The following is a 26,460-nucleotide window of genomic DNA, read 5'->3' on the forward strand; positions in this document are numbered from 1 at the left end:
GGAGGGACTAGACTTGTTTTGCTTGATCCCAGATGTTGTTTGTCCTTCATTCTTGAAGAGAATTAATGACATTAAGAAGATGATGTTATGACTTGCAAGTGAATTGGATTTGTGAGAAGACTGCGCAAAATTACCAGTCTCTCCTCCAGAGCCATGTGGTACCAGTGGCAAGACATTCACTGGGATGATTGGAGATGACCCAGGACGCAGTGGGAGACTTTGCCTTTTTAAACTAAGGTCTTTCTGAGGTCTTAGTTTATTTGAAACAACACCTATTCAGTGATTAAAGGCTAGATGAGAACTGAGGCAAGGCTTGGCCTAGTTTGACTTTCCAAAAGAAACATTGTGAAAAAGGAAAACCCTCAGAGTTTCTAGCTGCAACAGAAACAATTGTCATTTACATTCATTCTGAGTCATCAAAACTTAAGCACTGAGCAAGTGAGGTTTGGGTCTCATTATTGGCCAATCAATGAGAGTCAGAATAATTTGGATTTAAAGGCATAGCCAAGTAATTCTATTTGAATCACTATGGGCTTTACCAAGGCCTGGTTTATCAGACTTTTATTTCAAGAAATCATGAATGAAAATTGTATAAGACAAAAAAATTTAATTGTCCCAGTTTAAAAAAAGAACAACCAGCAACCAAACCAATGATAAACTAAACAAACAGATAAATAAGGGGGATAAATCTAGCCCAAACCCCAAGGTATCTTTTGAAGTATAAGTGATTAAAACCACATTTAAGGACATCACTCCCCATATGGACAGAGGGAGAAGAGGAGGAAGGAGGAGGGAAAGGATGAGAAAGAGAAAGGGGGAAGAAATAGTAGTAGCCCAACTACAATTGGCCAATTGGGTGGCCCGGAAGGGCAACTAATATTACTCATAGATTGTTGTTTGTCCTTCCTTCTTGAACAAGACCAATGACATTAGAGGGGTGATGTCTTGACTCGCAAGTGAATTGGATTTAGGTGAGGCAGGGTTGTACAAATTCATCAGCCCCTTTTTTTCTCCAGACTCAGTGGTCAGGCATGTCAGAATGACTGGCTCTGGTCCAGGATGCAGCAAGGAACCTTGGTCTTTTTAAGCTAAGTTCTTTCCCAGGTTTCAGTTTGTCTGAGGCAACATCCATTCAGTAATTAAGGCTAGGTAAAATGGAGGCAAAAGATGACCCTTGTTTGACTTCCCAAAAGAATCACTCTAGGACAGGAAGACCCTCAGAGTTTTTGGCCAGAGCAGAAATAATTGCACTTACTCTGAGTTATCAAAACCCAAAAAATGAGCAAGTGAGACTTGAAAAAGTTTCCAAGTATCAGAATAAGGAACAATGAGAGAAAAAGGCAAGTTTAAGAAAAACTTATTAAAAATTAGAACACCTCAAAATAGAATGGGCAGTCTCTTGTTGGGGATTCAACCTTCTATGGAGACCTGCAAGAAGAAATTGTATCAGACTTATCAGATAAAATAATAATAGGGATTCCTTTTGTGTATGGGATGGCCTAGTGATATTTCTTCCAACTCTCAAATTCTGTGATTCTGTGAAATGTTGGGGTGATTAAATAATTGTTAGCAAAAGAAAGGAAATCTTTAATCAAAATTCTACTCATGTAGTTATAATAATCCTTTTTAGTCATAAACTGCATATTCTAGAAGGCTTTTTCATTCAAAAACTTTATTTGATGATTATGTTCTGTGACACACTCTTCTGTTCTGGAAATGATTTTTTCCCCCATTTTAAAAATGATGTAAAATAATGAAACCATACCAGGAGCTGCTGCAACTAGGACTGAAGTTAAGCTCTCTTTTCTACAAAATTATTTTGAAACATATGGACAAAATTTATTTCCAAACTTTATAGATTTCAATATTTCAATGAATTTGTGATCTCATTTTATGTGAGCCTGTGAATGTGTAGATTCTAGCTCATTAATTTCCCATCATCTTGCATGATTCTTGTTTATATATTCCCATGAGTCTTTCTTTATGGTTTTTGATTTGTTTTTTTGGTGTGTGTGTGTGTGTGTGTGTGTGTGTGTGTGTGTGTGAAGGTAATTAGGGTTAAGTGACTTGTCCAGGGCCTACTGGTTAGTAGATATCTAACGTAAGATGATTTGAAGTATTCTTGACACTGTATTGCCTAGCTTCCCCTATACATTTAAATATTATATGTGGACACACACACACACAAACACATATATGTGCATCTATTTTATAGATATGAAGCATCAAACCCTGTTTGTCTATCTGTCACTACCTCTCACTATATGACTGACTCACCTTTTCATTCATCTATGTCCTTTTCTAATGCATGCCTATATAGATAGGTTATTGTTGACTATATGCTGCAGCCTGTTTATAGCCACTCCATGTCTTTTGGGTTATCTACAATTGTCATTCTCCTATGACTATGGTTTTCTATAATTTGTAGAATGTACTATTACCAGGAAAGATAGATCAATATATAGAGAGATCAATAGAGCATTTATTGAGCACTTATTATGTGTGAGGCACTGTGTAAATACTTGGAATATAAATACTAACAAAAAGCAAGACAGTTCCAGCTCTCAAAGAGCTTGCATACTAATGGAAAAAGACAGTATATAATGGGGAACTGAAATGAGAGAAGGAAACTTATTTGCTGACCATGAACAGTTTGGGATTCATGAAAGCAATTTTTAAAAGTCTGAGAATTTTTTTTAGCAAACCTCTATTCTCTTCATCTATCTCAGTCTTCATCTATATTGGTTTTCCTTGTATGGATAGTGGGACCATCTTTCATGAGTGGCTTTGGATATCCTTGAAAAACTCTATAGCACAGTGTAGCTATTTAGTATTTAGCACAGTGCCTGGAATATAGTAAGCGTTTAGTAAAATTTCTATCCACTTATTTGTTTCTACATGCAAATTCTCTTCCAAATGAATTTTGTGATAGGCATCCTTTGTGACAGTGGCTCACCTTTAGTAGCTTACCTATAATAATAATCAGAGAATTATTGAACAGTTATTTCTTTGTGGCTACCTTGGTCAAAGAAAATTGTTTAATAATAACATGTGAACGGTAGATACAAAAGAGCTTTTCAGGTTTTTTTTTCTATTAAATATTAAAAATATTGAATATTTAGTAAAAATCAACCAATAAAACTGTTTTCCTGTGTCTTGATGTACAATAGGCATCTCTAACTCATTATCTCCAAAACAGAATTAATTAATTTTTTCCCTTAAACCCACTCCTCCTTCAAACTTTCCTATATATTTTAAAGCTAACACCATTCTTTCAGTCACTCAGTTTCACAATTTCGGAGTCATCCTTGACTCTTCCCTCATTCTTCATATCTCATATCTAATCAGTCGTTGACTCACATTAATCCTCTTTACCCCACTTACAAGGCTGCCACCCTTTATCACCTCTCTCCTAAACTATTTTAACCATTTCTTAATTGGACTTCCAGAATCTAATCAGAGTCTAATGTTTCCCCTCTTCCATCCATTCTTTGCACAGTTGCCAAATAATACTATCAATTGTCTTGTGAGCTTTCCCTATTCATTCTGTGGTCAAAAAGGAAATTAGGTGAGTTAAATGAATGAATATGATTACCTCATTTGTATTTAGTATTGAGTTTCAGTTCAGCTGCAATTAAGTAAATCTTCATCTGCTATTACAAACTTCTTAGTCATCAACTCCAAGATCTCGGAAATCAATTAGGGGACTCTTCATCATCACTCAGTAAAAACCCCTCAGGAATTCATAAAAGTTAGTAGTTCCACCCTTTTTTCCTGACCTTGTTAGTTGGAAATGGAAAGAGACTTTCTGAATATGCTTTCATTGAGAGGGGCAAATCTGAACATATTCATGAAATGGCCCTGGATTATAAGTATATTCATTATAATTTTTCTGCTTGTATTAATGCATAATTTGTAAAAAAAAAAAAAAAAGAGGATATCTATATTTATCTATCCTTATCTATCATATCTACCTAGCTATCCATCCATCTTTTTTACTTATGTTTGAAGGGATATATTGTGTTAACACATAGAGTGTGAGCCCAATTACCTTGATGGATTCAGATAGCTGTTTATTGTTTTGTTTCACTATTAAATAGTAATTTTACAGAAAAATAAATAATTTCAGTAGGGTGAGATGAAATGGAGCTGAATGAGCTAGTGAAACATAGGTCATTTACCACAATGGTGGGATATCACAAATAAAATGCAGTCTTCAAGTTGAAGAAAATATCTGACTTGTAAGAAAAGCTTTGAAATATGAATCCAAGCTCATCCCAATTCAAAGACCAGAGATTTGAAATGAAACTCTGATACTTGTCAAGTTGAAAGGGAAAAGAAAAATACTACCTTTTCATAGCACAACATCACCCCATACGCTGTTGATAATAGTTTTATCCTCTGGGGGTTGGAACTCTCTCTTTTCTTTGTTCATTTCAAAGACACCTTCTAGTTCAAAACTTTAGCCCCATACAAGTAGCTGGTGTCTGTTTACTAGAGCTAAAATAGTTTGTTTTAGAATTACCTTAACAATTAATCTTATTAATCTAGGTTTACCATTCTGATTCAGTTCACTTGTTTATTTTCATGAAAGCAAAGACTTCTGATGCTTCTCCACTGGAAAGGATAAATGAGAATTCATTTTAAAATAATGATTATGTTTATTTAACTCTGAGTAGTAAACAAAAATAAAATGAAATGAAATAGATTTTTACTTAATATAAAGAAATCTTTTTATGTCTGTCACTTTAAGTGAATTTTTAAGACTTTACCTTTGTGAAAAATAAAGCTGTCCCTTCACTAAATCAACTATCCTGTTTCCCTTATAGATTTTATTATGCCTCTTAATACATTTGAGACTCATTCCCTCCCCCTGCCTATTCAATTAAAACAGAAAACCCAAAACTTCAAATTTTATTTTATAAAAATGAGGATAAATATGACTAAGATATATTTAGTGGTTATATTCAAAGAACATGAATGAATAGTTCTCAAAAGAAGAATAGCCTACTATTAACAGCCACACAAACGGTTATACCAAATCACAAATAATAAAAGAAATGCGTATGGAAATCAGTTATGTCCATATTCAGCAAATGTGCAATAATGAAAAAGGATGGCAATAATCATTGTTGGAAGGACTGAAAAGACAGCTGGATAAATTCTATAATTGATGAATCTGTGTATTGTTCTCACCATTATGACAAATAATTTGGAATTAAAATAAAAAAAAAAACTGACTAAAATTCCCATATCATTTGGCTCACAGATTTCATTGCTATTTGTATGTACCAAGGAAGCAGTCAGAAAAAAAAAAGGTTTTCTACATATCAAAATATTCATATCACTTTTTTTTCATGATATCAAAGAAATAGAAGCAATGTATATGTTCATTGGTTAGGAAATGGTTCAAAAAGAGATAGTACATGAATTCAGTGAATTTAAGTGAATTACTGAACTATAAGAAATAACTGTGGAAAATTCAGAGAACTTGGGGAAGACTTCTGTGACTCAATATAGCATACAGTAAGCACAATCAGGAAAATAACATATCCTTCTACAACAAGTCAACAACAACAACAACTATTACAATTATAAAACAATCTTATATATTTATAATGACCAGATCTGACTTCTAGAAGAGTTGAGAACATGCATCCTTTTTCTTTCATTGCTGAAGAAAAGGGTTATGAATGCAAAATATTGTATTTATGGTAGAATGTGATAAATGTGCTGGATGCTGTTAAATCTTCTAAAAAATATTTGCTATGATGAAAATGTTTCAAAGTAGGGAAATGAGGGAGGTGTATATTCAGAAAAAAAAATGTGTTGCTAAAACAAAAGAGAGGAGGCAGCTAGAAGGTGCAATAGATAAAGCACTGGTCCTGAAGTCAGGGGTACCTGAGTTCAAATTTGGCCTTGAACATTTAACATTCATTAGCTATGTGACCCTAGAAAATCACTTAACTCCAATTGTCTTATCAAAAAAAAAAAGATAAAACAAAAGAGATTAATACATATTTTTAAGCAAAATTTTAAAATGAGAGAAAAGGGAATAAAATGATGAAATCAGAATTAAATATTATTCAAAATAATTGGTTGGCCAATTAAAAAATTTTAAAATCTCTTCCTACTTCATTTTTAGAAGAGGGAGCTAGTCAGTGGCAAAAATTAGGGAAAAAATGATTTTGTTCAGTGCCCTTCATAGTTCAACTGAATTTTTGACTATTATTGTGAATTTGAATCATAAAATCTATGAAGTAGTCACATTATTCAAATTTTGTGCTATTCAAAATTAAAATTAAGTGTAAAATATAATAATTAGAAATAGAGATGGAAATATACAATAAGAATTTCAATAACAAAAAATAACTTTCTATCTGTTTATTAATTTGATAGTAAAGCATAAGAAGAAATTTTAATTCAAAGTTATTATAGAGTAATAAAATATTTATAGAAAAATTACAAATCTTAAAAATAAATTACAAAATATTGCACCTAAAGTAAGCCTACAATGGACAATTTGATGGAAAAAAATCATTAATACTATTTGAAGCGGGTTTCCAGAGGGGCTCACTTGAAACAAGTATGAAACAAGGTGTACATAGATCCATCAATATGGGAGGCATTACACATAATTACATAAGCACATAGCAATATAACACAGGCTAGTAGTAATGTAACAAATAACATGAATCAACATGAAGAATTTACACATGTCCATAAGTCCTAGAAACAGTCCAAAAGGAACCCATTGTCCATTAGTTCATGTGCCAGGAATCCAATAATTCCTGTAAGCTTTGAAGTAAACAATTTTTCATAACATGAATTAACATACAGAATTATACATGTCCATAAGTCCTAAAAATAGTCCCAAAGGAATCCATTGTCCATTAGATCATGTGCCAAGAATCCAATAATTCCTGTAAGCTCTGAAGTACTGCAATAGTCTCATCAACAATTTTTCATCTCAAGGAAACAGTCTAATCTTGTGTTAGGGAATCCAATGATTCATGAAGATTTTAGAGTTCTCATTGTCAGCCATGCTCTTTCAGTGTCAGATGTTTCTTAAATCTTCTCCTTTGTTTCCAGATTTTTCTCCTTTTCTGTTTCTCTCTGATGGATAAGGGGAATACGGCTCATTGGCCCCCATCTGATTCCTTCTCCTGTAGAGATATAAGCAAACCCTCACACCAGGATTCTGACATCTCCCTTGAGTTTTCACCTTGTTTCAAGTTGAGTTGACACTAGGATAAATCTATATCTATGCTTTTATTTATACCTATCTGTTCTTTTTTATCTATTTATATACATACATATGTATACTTGCCTTTTTAATCTATATAGCTTCATACATACCTAACTAGCTTGTATAAAGAACTTTATCTACAACTTGGTGAATTTTTCACATTCTTATAAAATGAAGCAAATGGAGTTGGATGACCTGGGAATTATCTAAATTCTGTAATACTTTAAAATTTCATATTGTTGTCCTTGCAGGATTTTTCAACTGTTGGGACAAAAAAAACTAACAAAAAAATCAACTTGAAAACCAATCTTTGAAAACAGCTTTAGTTATTCATGCTTTCTTACTTGACTGCCAACTGAAACTGGAAATAATTGATGGTTGTGGCCTCTTGGAGCTAGAGGATTTCAAGATCAATAAATAACCATTGGTTTTAATTTAAAATCTTATTTGTTTTACTCAATAAAAGTGTTAGGTGATCCTTAGACATTTTAAATCTATTTTGTGATTTTTTTTTAAATTTCTTAGAAAACTAAGCTCTGGAAGGCATTCTTTTCTAGAATAAGCCTATTTCATCTACATTAAAACATTTTGTTGAAAAGTGTATCCACTTTCAATTGTTCTTCCCCTCCCCTCAAACATAAGGATATCCTGCTGCCACATTTTCATCTGCATAGGTTGACATTATGCAATTGAATTTGATTTTTAAAGTGACTGAACCAACCAAAACTAGCAGAGAAAGTTTCTTTACTATCACTTCATTTTCATTTTCTTTCATTGCATTAAATAAAGTTGAATCTTTTGTCTGAAATGTTGCTATTATAAAAGAATATGATTTTTGACTACCATCTTCAATCAATACAAATAAAAGATACTATATTTCCAGCATTGTAACACTTTCATTCCTTGTAACTCTTTGTAAATCCTTCAGACCACAAACAGTTGATGCAATTTTTTTCTTCTTTTATTTCTCCTATATATAATATTCCATATTGTATTTGACATGAATAACTATAGCCAATTATATAAACTTTTTGTTTAAATGTAATGTAACCTCTTCAATTTTTGCACCAGAGTCATTTATCATGCTTCAGACACTTACTAGCTATGTGATCTTGAGCAAGTCACTTAACTCTATTTGCTTCAGTTTCCTCAACTGTAAAATGAGTTGGAGAAGAAAATGTCAAATCACTCCAGTAACTTTGCCAAAAAAAATTCCAAGTGTAGTTGCAAAGAATCAATCAAAACTGAAACAAATGAACTGCAACAATTCTTTTTCTCAGTTTGGTAGGGACTCTTTAAAACAACAACATATGTTAATATAGTACATAGCACCAGCATAGGGTGAAAGACAAATGCAAGCTGCTGATGAGTTGGCATGTCAAAACCTTTAATTAGTTTGTACTAAATGAGTTTTAGGTCAAATTAAATTATTTTTTTCATCATTCAAACTTACATTGTTCTCTAATTAGCTGTATTGGATGCTCAAAAAATAATTATTGAATGTTGAATCACCTAAGTATTCATCATTAAAAAAAAGTGAATAAGAATCCTGGTCTCAGAATTGATCAAAGGACCATTCGGTGTTTATGAAAACTAAACTCTTGCTATTTTTTTTTTGTTATTGCTGTTGTTTGTTAGGGTACAGTTTGATCAGGGAAGGAAGATCCAAACGTGTAAACACTCTATATTCATTTATCACTTCTAGCCTTAAAGAATTACCTAAAGGAAGGTTGAGTGAGTGACTTGCCCTTAATCACACTAGTGTGTGTCAGAAGCAAGATTTGAACCAAGGTATTCTTGACTTTGAAGTTGGTCCTCTCTCCTTTGTCAGCTGCACCACAGTTATAACAACTTAATTATGCAAAATTATCTATGTGACCCTGGGCAAGTCACTTAACAACTATTTGTAACAGTTTCTCCTCTATAAGATGGGGCCATATGGAAAAGAAAATGGAAAATGACTCCAGTATCTTTGCCAAGAAAACCGCATGGACTGGTATCTATTTAAAACATTCAAATCACATTTCAAAAAGGCATCACCCTACCTCCTGAAGTTTGTTTTCCTTACAGATATGTAACTATCTCTTCTAAAACTTATTTGAGAAGTACAAATTGGAATGAGTTGATGTCCAGAGTACTAGGGATGAAAGAGACTTTGGAGAACATTTAATATAATCCACTCATTTTAAAGATGAATAAATATTAAAAGGAAATGTCTCATCCAATATTCCTCCAGTTCTGCGGAAAACTGAAAAAAACCCCAAGGACAAAACTCAATTGATTAATATTATGTTTTTTTCAAGAACTTCATTTGGAAAAACAGAAACAAAACAAAACAAAATGTGGGCAAACTTCAAGCAAACATCATAAAAAAGAAAATCTGGAGGACGTGCTTTTAAAAATATTAGTTTCATAATTTTCAACCAATAAACAATTTCTTATTTATAATTTGGAAATGTAGGAATATCTGCTTTCAGTTTTAATGAGGAAAGTCATGAGATGAGACTAAGAATTAGAAGATTTGAAAGCTATAAAAAGGAAAGTAGCTAGTGAAATACTATATATTTAGGTGATAAAGTCATTGGAGAAAAATCTAAAAACTTGGGTGGGGTGAGGGACATGATGGAGAACATTTGGGGAAGAACATCAGAGGGAGAAATGCCAACTATCAACAAATAGACTATACAGTCATGGCTTTATACTGTAGGTCACATAGGAAGAGAGAAGAAATGGATAAATAGTTTGGGAAACAGATAATACAGTATTCATGTGGGGCTTCAATTATCCAGAGATTTGCTAGATTTGTTCTATTCAAAATAGAGCAGCAAATAGTTTCTTAACTTGCCTTTATGATGATTTCATCATTCAAAAGGCAAAGGAACCATTTCTGGAAAATTTTATTTTTGAATCTGATTTTTAACAACAAAGAATTGGTGGGTATTCCCACCATAATAGCTTCTGAAGTAAAACACCTTTGGGTACTACTTCTGATGGACACCTTTGGGTAAGGCTGGACATGGGTTAATGGTGATCAATTCATCTTAGACGCTGTAATAGAGAAAGGAGAGAAGGAAGCAATACAGGTAAAATAAGAAGAATAATTAATTGAGGAAAATATTTGCAGCAAATAAATAACAAAGGTCTGATTTCCAAGATCTATAAAAAAATTGGTATAGATATATATAAGAACAAAGAGTTATTTCTTAATAAGTGGTCAAATGATATAAGCAGGAAATTTTCAAAAGAGGAAATGCATACTAGATATAAAATAATGCTCCAAATCACCAATAAAAAAACACAAGTTAAAATAACTGAGGTTTTACTTCATACTCATTATATTCATAAAGATGAAAGAGACAAAACTGAGAAATATAGGAAATGCCAAAAGTCAGATACTTACTAATGTAAGTTTGCTTAAGCTATGAAATAGTCCAACTATTCTGTCAAACAATTTAAAATTATACTAGAAAAGTTGTTAAACTTGTATATATCCTTTGATTCAGTAATTTCACTACTAGTATACAAGTGAAGGAGACAAAGACAGAGGGAAAGGATTTTGCTGAAAATTTAAAGATTTTTTTTATAATACCAAGGACTAGAAACAAAGTAGATGCCTATTGATGGAGGAGTATCTGAAAAAAAATTATAGTATCTGAATGTAAGAGAACATTATTGTGCATTTAGAAATGATTTTCTTGAGGCTATGTAGGTAGAGGACTCTTCAGATTCCAAATCCTATGTTCTTTTCATCACATTTTTAATTAAACTTACCTTGTTATTACTTAATCTCCACCTACCCATGGGTCCCTCCTTTGTCTTCTTCCCTTATCCTATGCTTCCCTGTCTGCCCATTCCTTTATTTCTTTATAGATTTTGGAGGATGTTGTGCCTTTTATAGTATACACACACACACACACACACACACACACACACACACACACACACAGTATTGCCTATTTAACCCATTCCCAATGTAAGTAGGTTTTCAGAACTATGAACCCTCCTCCTCCTTTTAATGTCTTTGTATCTATTCTTACTCTGTATCTCATTTGTATGACAAAATTATTATTTTTAACTTAACTTTGCCCCAATCTTTTCTATTCGACAATAATGTCATATTATTGATGTCAATCTTAAACAATAAATTTCCCATGTTAAAAAAAAAATCACAAACCATTTGTCTATGTTGAGTTCCTTGAAACTGATCTTTGATATTAGCTCTTATATGTTAAATTTTCTGTTAAGTTTGGATTTGGTTGATAGAAAATCCTGAAAATTCCTTCAAGTTCATTGAATGTCCATTTTTTCCTGTTCAATATTGTAGATAATCTTGCTGAATATAGTATTTTTGGCCATAATCTTAGTTCTTTTGCTTGTCAGTAGATATGGTTCCAGAATCTGCGGTCTTTTATTGTGGCTATTGACAAGTTCTGTACAATTCACAATTAGAATTAGCTACAATTAAGTTCCAGCATATTTGAATTGGTTTTTTTTTTTGTTGTTGTTGTTGTTGTTTGTTTGTTTCTTGCAAAATTTTCTCTTTGATCTGGAGATTTTGAAATTTATGTGTTTTCCACAAAGGATCTTGTTAAAGTGGTGATGCATGGATTTTTTTTCTATTTCTACTTTTCTCTCATGTTCTATCATTTCAGGATCATTTTCTTAGATTATTTCTTGCATTGTTGTGTCAAAGTCTTTTTTTTTGGTCAAAACTTTCAGATAGTCCAATTATTCTCATAATAATCTTGAGCTGTTCTCCAAATCTGTCATTTTTCTTAGGTTTTACATTCTGTTCTATTTTTTCATTCTTTATAATCTGTTTTGTTATTTCTTGGTCTCTCATAGCTTCAGTGCTTGCTGAATTCTAATTTTCAAGGAGTTATTTTCATCTTTGAGATTCTGTATTTCGTTTTCCAGTTGGTTTAATTTTTTTTCATAATCTTATTTTTCTTGGATGGTTTTTATTTATTTTATTTAGTTTTTTAGTTTTTCCTCCATGTCTCTCATATGATTTTTTAATTCTTTTTAAAGTTCTATAAATTTTCTCTGGACAGGGAGCCATTTCACATTATTTTTGGGGTAGAAGCTTTTTTTATTTCAATGTCTCCTCTGAACATGAACCCTGGTCTTCCCTGTTCCCATAATATGTTTCTATAGTAGGGTTTTTTTTTTGCCAGTTCATTTTTTTTTTAATAAGAGGTATTAATGTAAGCATCTCTAATGCTGGGGGAGGGGAGGGAATGGTGTCTCTGCCTTCACTTGAGCTCTTCCCCCTAATTAAGATCCCTAAACTAAGAGCTCCATCCTCCAGCAAGTGCCCACCGCCAGTGCATCCCTGCCTTGTTGCTTCTGCACTCACCGGATACTGGTTCCTTCTTACCCAGGGCAGCATCCTGCAGCACAGTTGGGCCTGGCATTCCTAATCAGCCCAGATTCCCTCAGTCTTCCATCCTCAGACCCAGACTCCACAAATAGTCGAAGAGGTGAAAGTTTCTGTGGTTCCTGCTCAGGCTCCAGCCACACCCAGCTAGGCCCAGGACTTCCTACTTGATGTTCCTGTTGAGATTGCCCAGAAGTGTTTGAAATTCAAATGGTTTAGTCCTTGTCCAGGATTTCTTCAGATTTTCCCAGATTGTATAAGGAAGACCCTTGTTCTTCCCTAAGTCTTATTGATTTTTCAAGACTCTATATTTGTCTTAAGGCACACATTTGTTCTATTTGTGGGGGAAATGAGGAGAGCCTGAAATTGACCAACCTACTCCACCATCTTTCCAAAATCCTCCCATCATATCACATTTTGGAGATTGTTTCCAATTCCTGAGAAAATGGGATGGATTGTTCAGTTAACATGTATGAATGATGGTTGGATCAATGAATTAATTTTTAGGTGGAATTATTTCAAATTCCAAGGATTATAGTACAAATACCTACATAGACATTCATTGAGGATGTGGAAAACAATCTTGTTAAAATAGATGAAGTCCCTTCAAATGAATGGAATTGTATAAGTATATATTTTTCTACAGTTTTACCAGAGCTATACAGAGAAAAACTTTTCCATATGGATAGAATTTTTCATTAAGAGTAACTAATTTTGGTGTTACGTTCACTGAGAACTCACTTCTAATTTAAAAAAAAAAAACATTTTTGTAATGACATGCAGAAACAAGTGAAAAAGTTGTTTAATCTTGGCAGGTTGACTTTTAAAATGAAGCCCTGCTAAATGGGAGTATTATTAATGGAAAACCAAAGAAAATTAAAATGATTTTTAGAGCTTAGGGAATTCACTTTCTTTACAAACTTTCAGCTGCATAGAGTTCAGGCTCCCTAACTTTATCATGAACCTTTATAATTCATTTTTGGCAATATATTCAAGGCGTGATGCTTGTTTTCTTCTCAACTCCAAAAAATCATATACAATCCTGAAGTTAGCTCTAAAGCTCAAAAGGGATCTTCAAAGGAAAATATTTTGGCTGAAAGTATAAAGTCTTATTGTAGATTTTGTGATTGGGAGGGGAAAGGTTTTTGATGCATGTGTAGGGAGACTCCTTTTGGGAGAACCAGGATGACATGGAATGGAAGGGTCTTGAAGATATTATGGCACACATATCCACAGTCTGTAACTTTTTCAGGTTCAACCACATGGTAAAGGGAGAGTTTTATGACTGCCTTCCAAGCCATTCAAAGAGGCCTTCAGCTACTTCCTCTTTGTTTTATTCACATCTGAGAGACCTCAATGACTTTTTCATTTACATTGTCAAGTGAGAGAACATATGAGAACTCCTACTGAGTCTGAGGCCATATGGCCTTGAACACCACTTGATCTTTAGTCTTTTCATTTGTTATTTTTTGTTTTGGAGAAATGGAGCATTGTCTCCTACTACTTGTCAGTTTCCAGGTCAGGGGAGCAAACCACAGGAAGCTGGGAGCTGGAACACAGAATAGGTTTTAAAGTCAGCATAGCATTAGTGTTCCAAGAAGCAAGGAAACGTATTTGGAAGTGACCTTTGGAAACCAAGCCCAGTGGAATATCACACTTAGCAGTCATATAATATCCAAAAATGAACTTGTGGGGCTCTTTAAAGTTTGCAAAGCACTTTACAAGATCTCATTTTGTCCTCACAACTACTCTGTGAAGTGTGTTTTATTATTCTCATTTTACAGATGAGGAAACAGAATATTGAATGACTTGCCCAGGTTCACACATAGAAAATATCTGAGGCAGGATTTGCACCCAGGTCTTTCTGATTCTACATCTAGCTCTCTATCTATTGTTCCATGTCTGCCTAAGCTAAATTCTAGAGTATCTTTTTAGAATATCCTTTCTACATTATAGCTAAGTAAAGCTGCTTTTTAAAAACTGTTGAACCACCTTTGGATGCTCACCTCATTCCAACATCAAATATGAAATTACGGGGTACCAGCATGAATTGGATGTTCATGATGACACATGATGATCCAATGAAACCACAAGAAAACAAAATTATCATCGTGTATCATCATATTCTTAATCCTGCCATAGGTCCTTGATGGCAATGTCCATAAAAATCTGGTGTGTTATAGAATCACAAGATCTCAGGATTGGAAGGAAAAGTGTAGCAGAGCAAGAGGTCCATTTTGCATTTCAAACCAATGTCATTTAAAGCAGCCCATATCTCTTTGGGGATCACCTCTTCTTTGGGAGTTTTCCCTGATATTAATCCTAAATCAATCTCTTTGCAACATCTACCTAATGATCTTAACTCCATCATCTGAATATGAACAGAATTAATTCTAATTTATTTTCTCCACAACAATATTTGTCAAATACTTATACCTTCAAATACAAGTACTTCCTCAGTCTTCTAACCAGCTGATTCCTAAAATCCTTCAACTATACAGCATGTAGCTCTTTATCATTATGATTACCTCCATCTGAGTGATCACCAACTTATCAATCTTTCCTAAAATGTGCTACTCAGAACTGAACACAATACCCCAGACATAATTTGTGTAATGTAAAGTACAGCGAGATGGCCACTTTCCTAGATCTGGACATTCTTGCTGCTTTTTATTAAGCCTATGGGTTTCATGAGCTTTCTTGACTGGTGCCATTGATTCATATTAACATTGTGATCCATTAAAATTCCCACATTTTTTTTTCAGATGAGTTGTTAGCCAGCCATACTATCTCCATCTTATTTCTAGTTTCATTCCAAGCTTCTCTCAAGAGCCTTTCCTATATTAGACCTTTTCTGATTTTCTCGCAAATCTCTTCTCCCCAAAATAATTTTTTATGCATTTTGTACATATTTTATAGAGACAGTATTTCAAAGGTCATAGTGCAGCTTAAAGTTTTGATAGCCTGCTTGGTTATCACCATAAGTAGAATATACGTTCCTTGAGGGCAGAAAATGTTTCATTTTTCATTTTGTATCCTTGGTGCCTAACAGAGTACCTCGCATATAGCAGGGGGCTTAAAAATCAGGCTTTAGAAAAAAAAATCTATAAAATGACTAAATTTCACTTTATTAGATTTAATTTAATGTTCCAGCTTGTCAAGATCATTCTGAATCCTGACTTGTTTAATCAACATGTAGACACCCCCTCCTTTACACACCCAAACAGTTTTGTGTCAATTACAAGTTTGGTAATTATACCATTATATCTTTATTCAAGTCCTTAATAAAAATGTCACATCAAAGCAAAGAACTGGAAACAAAATGCATGTCCATCAACTGAGGGATGGCTAAACACAGTACAATACATAGAAGTAATGTAACATTCCTGTGATGTATGAAATGATGAATTTTATGATGACAGAAGCATGGAAAGACATATAAATTGATGTTGAATGTAGTAAATATGGCCAAGAAAACAATATGTACAATGAACACTGCAGTACAAATAGAAAGAACAACCACAAAAGACCAGAAGTGATTGTGGCAAAATTGTAAAGAACAAACATTGTGTCAAAGAAGAGAATTAAGAAGATATCTCTCCATCTTATTCTTTTTTAGAGGTAAGAGGTCCATGAATAAAGAACAGTTCTTATATTTTGAATTTTTAAAAATGTATTGATCAGTTTTGCTGATTTTTTCTTCTCTTTGTTTTTGTCTTTAAAATATTTATTTCTGTTTTTATTTGTTAATGGTGGTGGCTCTTTTGGAGGGGAGAGAGAGGGATACTGGAAGAAATGTAAGTGCATATTAAGTGCATAAAAATATATCAACTAAATTTTTAAAGAGTTATGTCATGTTGGAAAGGGCTAGAAAATAGTTTTGCTTGATGACAGGGTTTATGTCTTCTGAGAACTGGCCATTTTAAATATTTTGAGCTGTGACAACTTATTAAACTATCAAGTAAGATTTTAAAATTTGCATCAAGTGATGGAATGTCCACATGGATGAAATAATAAATCATTAAAATATTATCATTAAATTATTGAATATTATCAAATACATATTTAAGAATTTTTATATATTAAAATTTTATAACCCTCTTTTATTAACACTAACTATGAAATATGTGCCAATTTCACTCATTCTTTTATTCTCAGGCTCCATGTGTTTTGCACTTAGATTTTGACATGAAACCTTGACTTTTTCAGGATCATACTTTGTATTCTGATAAATGAGCATAAAGACTTGTATGGAAATTATATAATAATATGCATTACAGATATGTCTCCCACTATCAAAAAATGAATTCTATAACAGAGAAAAATATACTTATATTATAAAACCATTGGTAGAAGTCTTACCTTATGCAGTCAGTTATGTATACTCCATTTATGAATGACTTCTTTGCTAAGACTCTTGTTTCATGCAAACAAATAAACAAATTCCTCATTAGTCAGTAAAGTGCCTTTTTGAGGATTTACTTTCAACTACAACTTGCTTTCTTCCTTTTTCTATGAGGATTGATCACTTACCTACTTTCTTAGCAATCATTTCTGCTTTGGCCAGAAACTCTGAAGGTCTTTTCCTCATAGATTGACTGATTTATTTAATTTTTTTTTTCCTGTTTTTGTATTAGATGAAAGAGGAAATTCTTTGCCTCAATTGTTACCTACCTGCAATCAATGAATGGGTGTGGACTCAGTAAAAGATAAACTTGTTGAAGATTTTAGCTTTAAAAGGCCAAGATCTCCCATTTCATTTAGGACCATCTCTAGTCCTCTTTATCTATATCTTGTCACTGGACTCAGGTGGCTCTGGAGAAGAAAGTGAAGCAGATGACCTTGCACAGTCCATCCTCACTTAAATCCGATTCTCTTGCATGTCATGTCATCACCTCTCTGATGTCATGGTCCTCTTTGAAAACAACAGCAAACTATCTATGGGCTTTGAAAGATCTGGTAGTTCTGATCAACCCAACTTAAATTCCAAAGACATGCTTTTCCCTTCTAGATAGAAAAGAATGCATAGAGTATAAATTAAAGCATTTAATGTTGTTCAAACCCAGGGAGTGGTTCTGGCCTTAGCAGAAAGAATATGAAAATCTTATCTGAGTCAAAACCTCACCTCTAATCACCTAATAGTGATGTTGACTGTTGATATCTTGATTTACTGACCCTTTTTGACTATTCTGAATTTATGATTTATCCCCTATTCTGGTACCTGCAGGTCCATTAATCTTTGTCTTGCCTGCTTGGAAACCTGATCTGATGTTTATTTTGGTTTCTAGAGACATTACTACTGCTAGCTGTCACTGTGCCTGAATTCCATCTAGCTTTTGGTCTTAAACATAGATTGACAATAAGTCAGAAAATAAGGAAGAGAAGAGATGAGGAAAGGGGAGAGAAAGAGGAAGAAAGAGGAGGGAAAGAGAAGGAGAGAAAGAGAAAAGAAGAAAAAGAAGAGGAGGAGGAAAGAAGAGGAAGAGAGAGGGGAAAAGGGAAAGAGGGAAAGAGGAGTGAAAAAAAGAGCAAAGACAGATACACATAGAAGAAAAAAAAAAGACAGATGAGAAAAAGTAAGGGAGATGAAGAAAGAAGAGAGAAACAAGAAGAAACAAAGAGTGAAACAGAGAAAAGAGAGGAGTAGGGAAAGAAGAGGGGAAGGAAGAAAGGGATTGCAAGAAGGGGAAGAGAGAGAGGAGGAGAAGAGAGACAGATGGAGATCATACCACAGGAAACCCTAGATACAAGCAAAGATTCATTCTCTATTCAAAATGACTGGGATCAGAAGATCATTTTGAATAGTGAATAAATATCCGAGTTTGAAATTGGCTAGCCTCAAAAGGATACATTTTTCATCTTTAGTCTGCTAAGGAATAGAGGGCCAGAAGAGGAAAGTGATGAAATCACAGATGATGGAAATATTGAAATATTCACAATTTAAAGATGTAACATACTTCTAGTGCCAGTCTGTTATGATTTGATAACTTCTGAATGCTTTTGTTGGTAGTTTGGGATCATGTAAGACTGAGAAAGGAAAAGTGGGATGTTTGACTGGCTCTCTGAGTACTCCCAGATCAGCAAGAGAAGTCTAGAGATTTCTCTGTTATTAATTAGTGGGCAGATTAAAACTATTGGCTGCTACCTTTCTACTCCTGGCTTATCCAGATATAGTTGGTATGGTATTTTTTGCCTGTAGATATGAAGCTAAGTGTTAGATGAATCCTTTCCATTTCTTAATGGAAACCTAACCCTTCATTTTTGGAGATTCTTTGCCTAAATCAGAGAAATATTTGTAGAAAGGGTGGTTCACCTTTTTGAGTTTGTGGTTTTCTTGTATGCTAAATGTTTGACTTTCCCTCTCATTTTTTGGGTAACTTTCACAAGAAGCATTTTTTTTTTACTCCAAGATCATGATATCTTCCAAGGTCATTCTCCAGATAATTATTGTAACTTAATTAAACAGATTGTCCAACCTGAGATAACAGTTGCATTCCTATGTCACTAATTATAGGTCATCTGAAGGCTAATTACAAAAGAAAAAAAAACAGTCCAGTTATAGCCTTTTTCTGCATACAAAGACCACTGAGAATGTACCAAGGTCAAGAATCCTAAAAGACTAACCATGATTTCAGATGAAACAAACACCAAGTTTAGCTAAGGTTGTTCTAGTAGGTTGCGCAAAAGAAAAAGAAATTTGATTAAGTAAATAAAAAGTCATTTTAGTAAATATTACTAATACATCATTAAACATAATAATACATTAATATTGTTAGTAAGTAACACATCAAGAATTCTGAGGCAAACAGTAATGTTGGGCAAGGGACTCATTAAAGTAGGAACCATATCTTATTACTTCTGTGAAGTGGAATAGAAATAAAGGTCAAAGGGGCTGGGGAGGTTAAAGAACTGACAGGCCAAAAAACTTAAAGATGTCAGAAGTCTAGGTGGAGAACAGTGGATGCTGGGTGCTGAACTTTAAAAAAAAAAGGAAGAGGAAGAAGAGTGGTCTAGAAGTCCATAGATGACAGCAATAAGGACCTTGACAGAATGAATATCTCCCTCCAATCCTTCCCCCTTCCCCCTTCCTCCCTCCCTCCTTCCTCTTTTCCTCCCTCCACTCCCTCCCTCCTTTCCTTGCTTCCCTTCCTCCCTCCCTCCTTTCCTTCCTTCCTTCCCTCCCTCCCTCTCTCCTTTTCTTCTTTCCTCTCTCTCCCATCCTCTTTTCCTCCTTCCCTCCCTCCTTTCCTTCCTTTCCTTCCTTCCTTCCTTCCTTTTCTCCCATCCTCCTTTCCTTCCTTCCTTCCTTCCTTTTCTCCCATCCTCCTTTCCTTCCTTCCTTCCTTCCTTTCTCCCATCCTCCTTTCCTTCCTTCCTTCCTTCCTTCCTTTTCTCCCATCCTCCTTTCCTTCCTTCCTTCCTTCCTTCCTTTTCTCCCATCCTCCTTTCCTTCCTTCCTTCCTTCCTTTTCTCCCATCCTCCTTTCCTTCCTTCCTTCCTTCCTTTTCTCCCATCCTCCTTTCCTTCCTTCCTTCCTTCCTTTTCTCCCATCCTCCTTTCCTTCCTTCCTTCCTTCCTTTTCTCCCATCCTCCTTTCCTTCCTTCCTTCCTTCCTTTTCTCCCATCCTCCTTTCCTTCCTTCCTTCCTTCCTTTTCTCCATCCTCCTTTCCTTCCTTCCTTTTCTCCCATCCTCCTTTCCTTCCTTCCTTCCTTCCTTTTCTCCCATCCTCCTTTCCTTCCTTCCTTCCTTCCTTTTCTCCCATCCTCCTTTCCTTCCTTCCTTCCTTCCCTTCCTTCCTTTCCTTCCTTCCTTCCTTCCTTCCTTCCTTCCTTCCTTCCGCAAATGTCCCACAAAATCTGCAAAAGGTTCATTGGGACCTTGCTCTATTTTTGTGAAAGCTTCCCCTCGATCTTTTTGTCCCGGGAGGGAACAACAAGCTTTTATTGCAACCTTAGAAATCTGCTCATATGCTGTTATGGGATAATAAATCTGTTCTGAATTCTCTGCATACTGACCTTCACCAGCTAGTTGGTCAAAAGTGATTTGTCCAATAGTTCCTGTTTACCTATTGCGTTGGGCTTGAACCCTACATAATTCATGATACTCTGAAAGCCACAACAAATTTTGTCCGGTTCTAAGCATATTTTTGCTATGGATTTCCAATCATTTGGGGTTAAGATTTCATAAGACAAATTATCTAGCAACATCTTCACATAAGATGATGTAGCCCCATAAAGAGTGCAACCCTTTTTCAAATCTTTAAGTTTTTCCAAATTAAAAGGAGTGTATTGTCTCTGTTTTTGACCTGAAGAGTCAATCGTTTCCATTACAGGATATGCATGTATAAAATCAGGTATATCTTCTCCTTTATTTTTTGCTTTAATTAATGCTTCTTCTAATCTTGTCATATTCTGCTTCACAGGAGAAACAGACTGTGTTTCTGCCTCTCTCTCTTCCTCTTCTTCCTCAGATGAGGAATGATCTAATTCCTCCTGCTATGAAGTATCACACTCAGGATTGTACTTAACTCCATTATCTGAATTTTCCTGCTTATCACCTAGTTTAATTGGCCCTTTCTTCTTTTTCATTTTAACACTTAAATAACTTCTTATAGCCAGTTCTATTAAATTATATGTATTAAATATGTCTTTAGAAATTGAGTTAGGGCCATTTTATTACAGAATTGACAAAGATCCTCTCCTACTAAGTTCCATTCATCCAGATCCAAATCTTTCTCCAGAGAGAAACAAGGACATATGTTCTTAACAGTTTGTAAAAGTTCAGTGATCTGCTCCATAATTGTAATCAAACCGTCGCTTTCCATAACTTTAACAATGCTCTCTAAACATTTTCCTTGTACAGAAACAGAAGGCTGTTTTCTAAAGATCTGTCCCATCTTAGCTGAAATTCTACAAAATTTCTTTGTTGTACTCACTCTAATTTCTGGCTTGAAGAGACTTTTCCACTTGATCAAGGTCATAGGCTTTTCCACTTAAATCAGGATCAGAGGCTTTTCTACTAAAATCAAGATCAGAGCTTTTCCACTGAAATCAGCTGAGGGTCCTGTCAGCCCCACGTTGGGTGCCAAAATGTGAAGGTTTTCCTGGAGGCAGCCTTAGTCTCAGTTGAAATAAATAATTACTCCAAAATTGCAGCCAGCTGGTAAAAATGCAAACGTTTATTTCTCTTTCCAAATTAGCCCGGTTAGTTGAGGCCTATCTCTGCCTGGCTCCAAGAGATCTTGAAGCTTTGTCCTTGGCTTCTGCCTCTGCTTTCTTCAGCCTCCAGCTCAACTCCGACTCATGGCTTCTCAATCTCCAACTGAGGCGAGTACCCTTCTGTATCTCCCAGAGTGCTCTATTTATGCTACTTCTCTGAGAGTGGGATTGTGGGATATCTCCCAGCATGCTCTCTGGCCCTAAGGAAGGTGTGCATTCAGATATCTCTTTCTAGACCCTGAATCTCCCAAACTGTGAACTCCATTGAGTTCTTAGAGCTCTCTAAAGGTGTGAACACAAGCATTGTTTCCATCAGTTGTACTTAGTACCTAGTTCAAGTTCTGGCCCAAAATATCTTCTTCTAAGATCAAATCAACTCCAATGTCTTAACACTTTGTAAAGATTCCAACACCCTCCCTCCTTTCCTTCTTTCCTTTCTTCCCTCCCTCCTTTCCTTTCTTCCCTCCCTCCTTCCTTTTCTTCCCTTCCTTCCCTCCCTTCCCTCCCTCCCTCCCTCTTTCCCTCCATCCTTCCTTCCTTCCTTCCTTCCTTCCTTCCTTCCTTCCTTCCTTCCTTCCTTCCTTCCTTCTTTTCCCTATTATACTCTCTCTGAAGAGAGAAAAGTACCACCCAGGCCAAACTAAAGATATGACTAAAGATACTAAGAGAATGCACTTGCCCATCACAGAGAGAGCTCAGGGAGTCCAGTTGTGAGTGGTTTCAGGATGTATACATCCTACATGTGTCCCACTACCATTGCTTTTTAATTTTTTTCCTACTCTTGACATATCCAGAATTTCTTTGAATTGATTAAAAAAAAAAAAAAAAAAAAAAAAAAAAAGGACTCCTGACTGGAGAGAAATGTTTTAGAACTAGTGTTCTTGCTATTACATTTGAGTAAATGACTTTGCTCAAATTCTGAAAGAAATATTTCTATGGGGACTCAAGCTTGTAATACTAATCAAAGTACAGGGGAGTAAACCCAGAAGAGGTATTATACAGGATATACACAAACTAAATTCTCATTGATTAGAAAGTGGGGCATTAATAACTGGGGGGAAATTAGGAAATACTAAGAGACAAACAGTCCAGCACAAGAGCCCATATTCAAATTCTTTCTAACCTGATAGGATGAGTAAAAACCTTTTTTTAAGTTTTGTTTTAAACAAAAATTCAATCCTGCAAGTGTTTATTACATTCCAAATGGATTATCTATTATAAAGCATCCAAAGAGGACTCAGGAGAAGAATCCCATTCCTTACTAAATTTTTTTTTTTATCTTTAGGGAATTGATTTAATCATGCTATAATACTTGCATGTTCTTTTATTTTGTGTTCAGTAGTCTTTATAATTCTCACACTTGACTGAAAATAGCCATCATCTCTTCTGCTCAGAAGATGAATGGCTAAAAAGATATTTGTATAAATTATCTTTGCTTTTATTTTTAAACGACTTAAAATGGAAATTATCAATAAACTCCAAATGATATTCCTTCTCAAGAACAAATTTATTTTAAATAACTCAGATCCAATTTCTCAACACAATAATTTATAAAAAGGCACAAAATTCATGGAAGAATTTAAGGACCATAGATCCTTAAAAATGGAATATTCTGGTTTAACAGATTGGTTTTTTACTAAAAATTAAATTCTACACTAGAAATTTATCAGCAAATACACCAAGTATACTAATCTTAAAGGTCATTGAATGTACATACCCTCTTTTAAAATAAGGTACCACATATTAAAATGTGCAAAGTCTGGGCAGAACCAAGATGACAGAGATTACATAGGATGTTGCCTGAGCTCTCCCCACCTTCCCTCAGAATCAATACTAGATTAAATCTCTGACTGGATTTTTCAGCGTCAGAATCCACACACATTCAGAGTGTAATAATATTCCACCTTAGGATATCTTGGAAAGACTTCAGAGAAGATCTATCTCATTGGGCAGGGAAAAACACGGCCCAGTGCAGGTACAGCATGGAAAGGTCCAGTGCTGGGAGAATCAGTGAGGGAAAGCTTAACACAGAGAATCTAGCTCTTAGCTAAGATACAGCAGCTTTGGCTACTATTTCCTGATTGGTCAATGGAGACAAGCTATGAGATCTCCAATGCAACTAAAGAAAACAAATTATGAACCTCAGAAGCTCAGGATAACAGGCCTGACTTGGCCAGGTCCACCTAAAACAGTGGGAAGGCCTGCACCAGTCCAATACAATCAGTGATCCCCTGTCAAATAGCTTGGGATAATGTCCCCTGTCCCCTAAGAGCAGATCTCAAGTTTTAAAATGAGCAAAAAAGCAACAAGAGCTCTGCGTATAGAAAATTACTCTGGAGACAGGGAACACAAACCCAGAAGAGAGCAAAGGCAAAATGCCTTCAGGTGAAAGCCCAAAGGAGGATATGAACTGGTCTCAAGAGGCTCTCTTGGAAGAATTCAAAAAGGATCTTAAATGAGAAATAGAAAAAAATATGGGAAAAAGAAATGAATGCTATGTAGGAGAAGCATGAAAAGTTGGAGAAAGAACCAACAGCTTAAAAAAGAAAACATAGAAAATGACTAAACAGAACAACTCCTTAAAAATAAATTTGGGGGCAGCTATATGGCACAGTGGATAGAGCACTAGCTGTGAAGTTAGCAGGACCTGAGTTTAAATCTGGCCTCAGACATTTAACACTTTCTAGCTGTGTGACCCTGGCCAAGTCACTTAACACCAATTGCCTCAGCAAAAATAAATAAAATAAATAAATAAACAAATATATTTGGCAAAATAGAAAAAGAAAATAACTCCTTGAAAAACAGAATTGGCAAAACAGGAAACAAAAATCCACTGAACAAAACAGTTCCTTTAAAAGTACAATTGACCAAATGCAAAAAAAAAAAAAAAAAAAAAAAAAAAAAAAAGTGGTTTTAAAAAGCTAAATGAAGAAAATAATTCACTAAAAATTAGAATTGGACAAATGGAATTGAATGACTCAATAAGACATCAAGAATCAAACAGAACAAAAAAAAATGAAAAAAATAAAAGAAAATGTAAAATATCTCATTAGAAAAGCAACTGACTTGGAAAATAGATCCAGGAGAGATAATCTAAGGTAATTGACATCATGGTGAAAAAAAGACTTGGAAAACATTCTTCAAGAAATCTCCAAGAAAAACTAAAGAATACATTGATTACCTCCTTAAAGAGACTCCAAAATGAAAATTTCAAAGACTATTGTAGCTAAATTCCAGAATTATCAAGTCAAGGAGAAAATACTGCAGACATCCAGAAAGAAACAATTCAAATACTGAGGAGCCACAATCAGGATTACCCAGGATTTAGCACCTTCCACTTTAAAGGATACAAAGGGCCTGGAATATGATATTCCAGAAGGCAAAGGAGCTGGGACTACAACCAAGAATCAACTATCCAGCAAAACTAAGCATTATCTTTCAGGGAAAAGGATTGACATTTAATGAAATAGGGGATTTTCAATCATTTTTGATGAAAAGACCAGAGTTAAACAGAAAATTTGATCTTCAAATATAAGACTCAAGAGAAGCATAAAAAGATAAAAAGAGAAGAAAAAATTATTCTTTTTTAAAAGTAAAATGTTTACATCCCTACATGGGAAAATGATACATGCACCTCTTGATGACTGTGTCTTTGTCAGGGCATTTATAAGGAGTATACATAGACAGGGAGTGTAAATATAAATAGACTTTAATGTGATAATATAAAAAATGAATTTAGGTGGAAAATGAATTGTACTGAGAGAAAAGAAAAAGGGGAGGAAAATGGAATAAATTATGTCACACAAAGAAGCATAAAAGACTTAATACAGTTGGGGGGGGTGGGAAGGAGGAGGATGAACATTGAATGTTAATGTCACTGGATTTGGCTCAAAGAGGGAATAACATATTTAGTCTGATATGGAAATTTGTCTTACCCTATAGGGAAGTAGGAGGGGGAAAAAGGGCATAAGTAGAAGGGGAAAAGGAGGGAGAGATTGAAGCCAAACTCTGGTGAGAAGGGAAAGAATGAAAGAAGTGAGAAAAATATAACTTGGGAAAAATAGGATGGTGGGAAATCAGAGTTAGTAATCTTAACTGTGAATGTGAATGGGATGAACTCTCCCATAAAATAGAAGTAGGTAGCAGACTGGATTAAAAGCCAAAATTCTACAATATGTTGTTTCCAAGAAACACATTTGAAGCAGAGAGATATAGAAGAAAGAATTAAGGTATATGTTATGCTTCGGATGAAGTTAAAAAAAAAAAAAAAGCAGGGGTAGTGATCTTGATCTCAGATCATGTAAAAGCAAAAAGAGTTCTAATTAAAAGAGAGAAGAAAGGAAACTTACATCTTGCTAAAAGATACCATAGACAATGAAGTAAAATCAATACTAAACATATATGAACCAACTGTTATAGCATACAAAATCTTTGAGAAGTTAAGTGAGTTGCAAGAAGAAATGGACAACAAAACTATACTAGTAGGGGATCTCAACTTCCCTTTCTCAGAACTAAAGAGATCTAACCACGAAATGAACAAGAAAGAAGTTAAGGAGGAGAGTAGAACTTTAGAAAAATTAGGTATGGTAGACCTTTGGGGAAAATTAAATG

General features: G+C 34.6%; 1 pseudogene; it reads right to left on the bottom strand.

Annotated features, from left to right (window-relative positions):
* LOC100918490 overlaps positions 1-12,666 on the bottom strand; it is a 74,409-nt pseudogene extending 61,743 nt beyond the window's left edge.
* Between the last annotated feature and the right edge of the window lie 13,794 nt (positions 12,667-26,460).

The sequence above is a fragment of the Sarcophilus harrisii genome, chromosome 6, assembly GCF_902635505.1.
Source record: "Sarcophilus harrisii chromosome 6, mSarHar1.11, whole genome shotgun sequence".
Classification (NCBI taxonomy): Eukaryota; Metazoa; Chordata; class Mammalia; order Dasyuromorphia; family Dasyuridae; genus Sarcophilus; species Sarcophilus harrisii.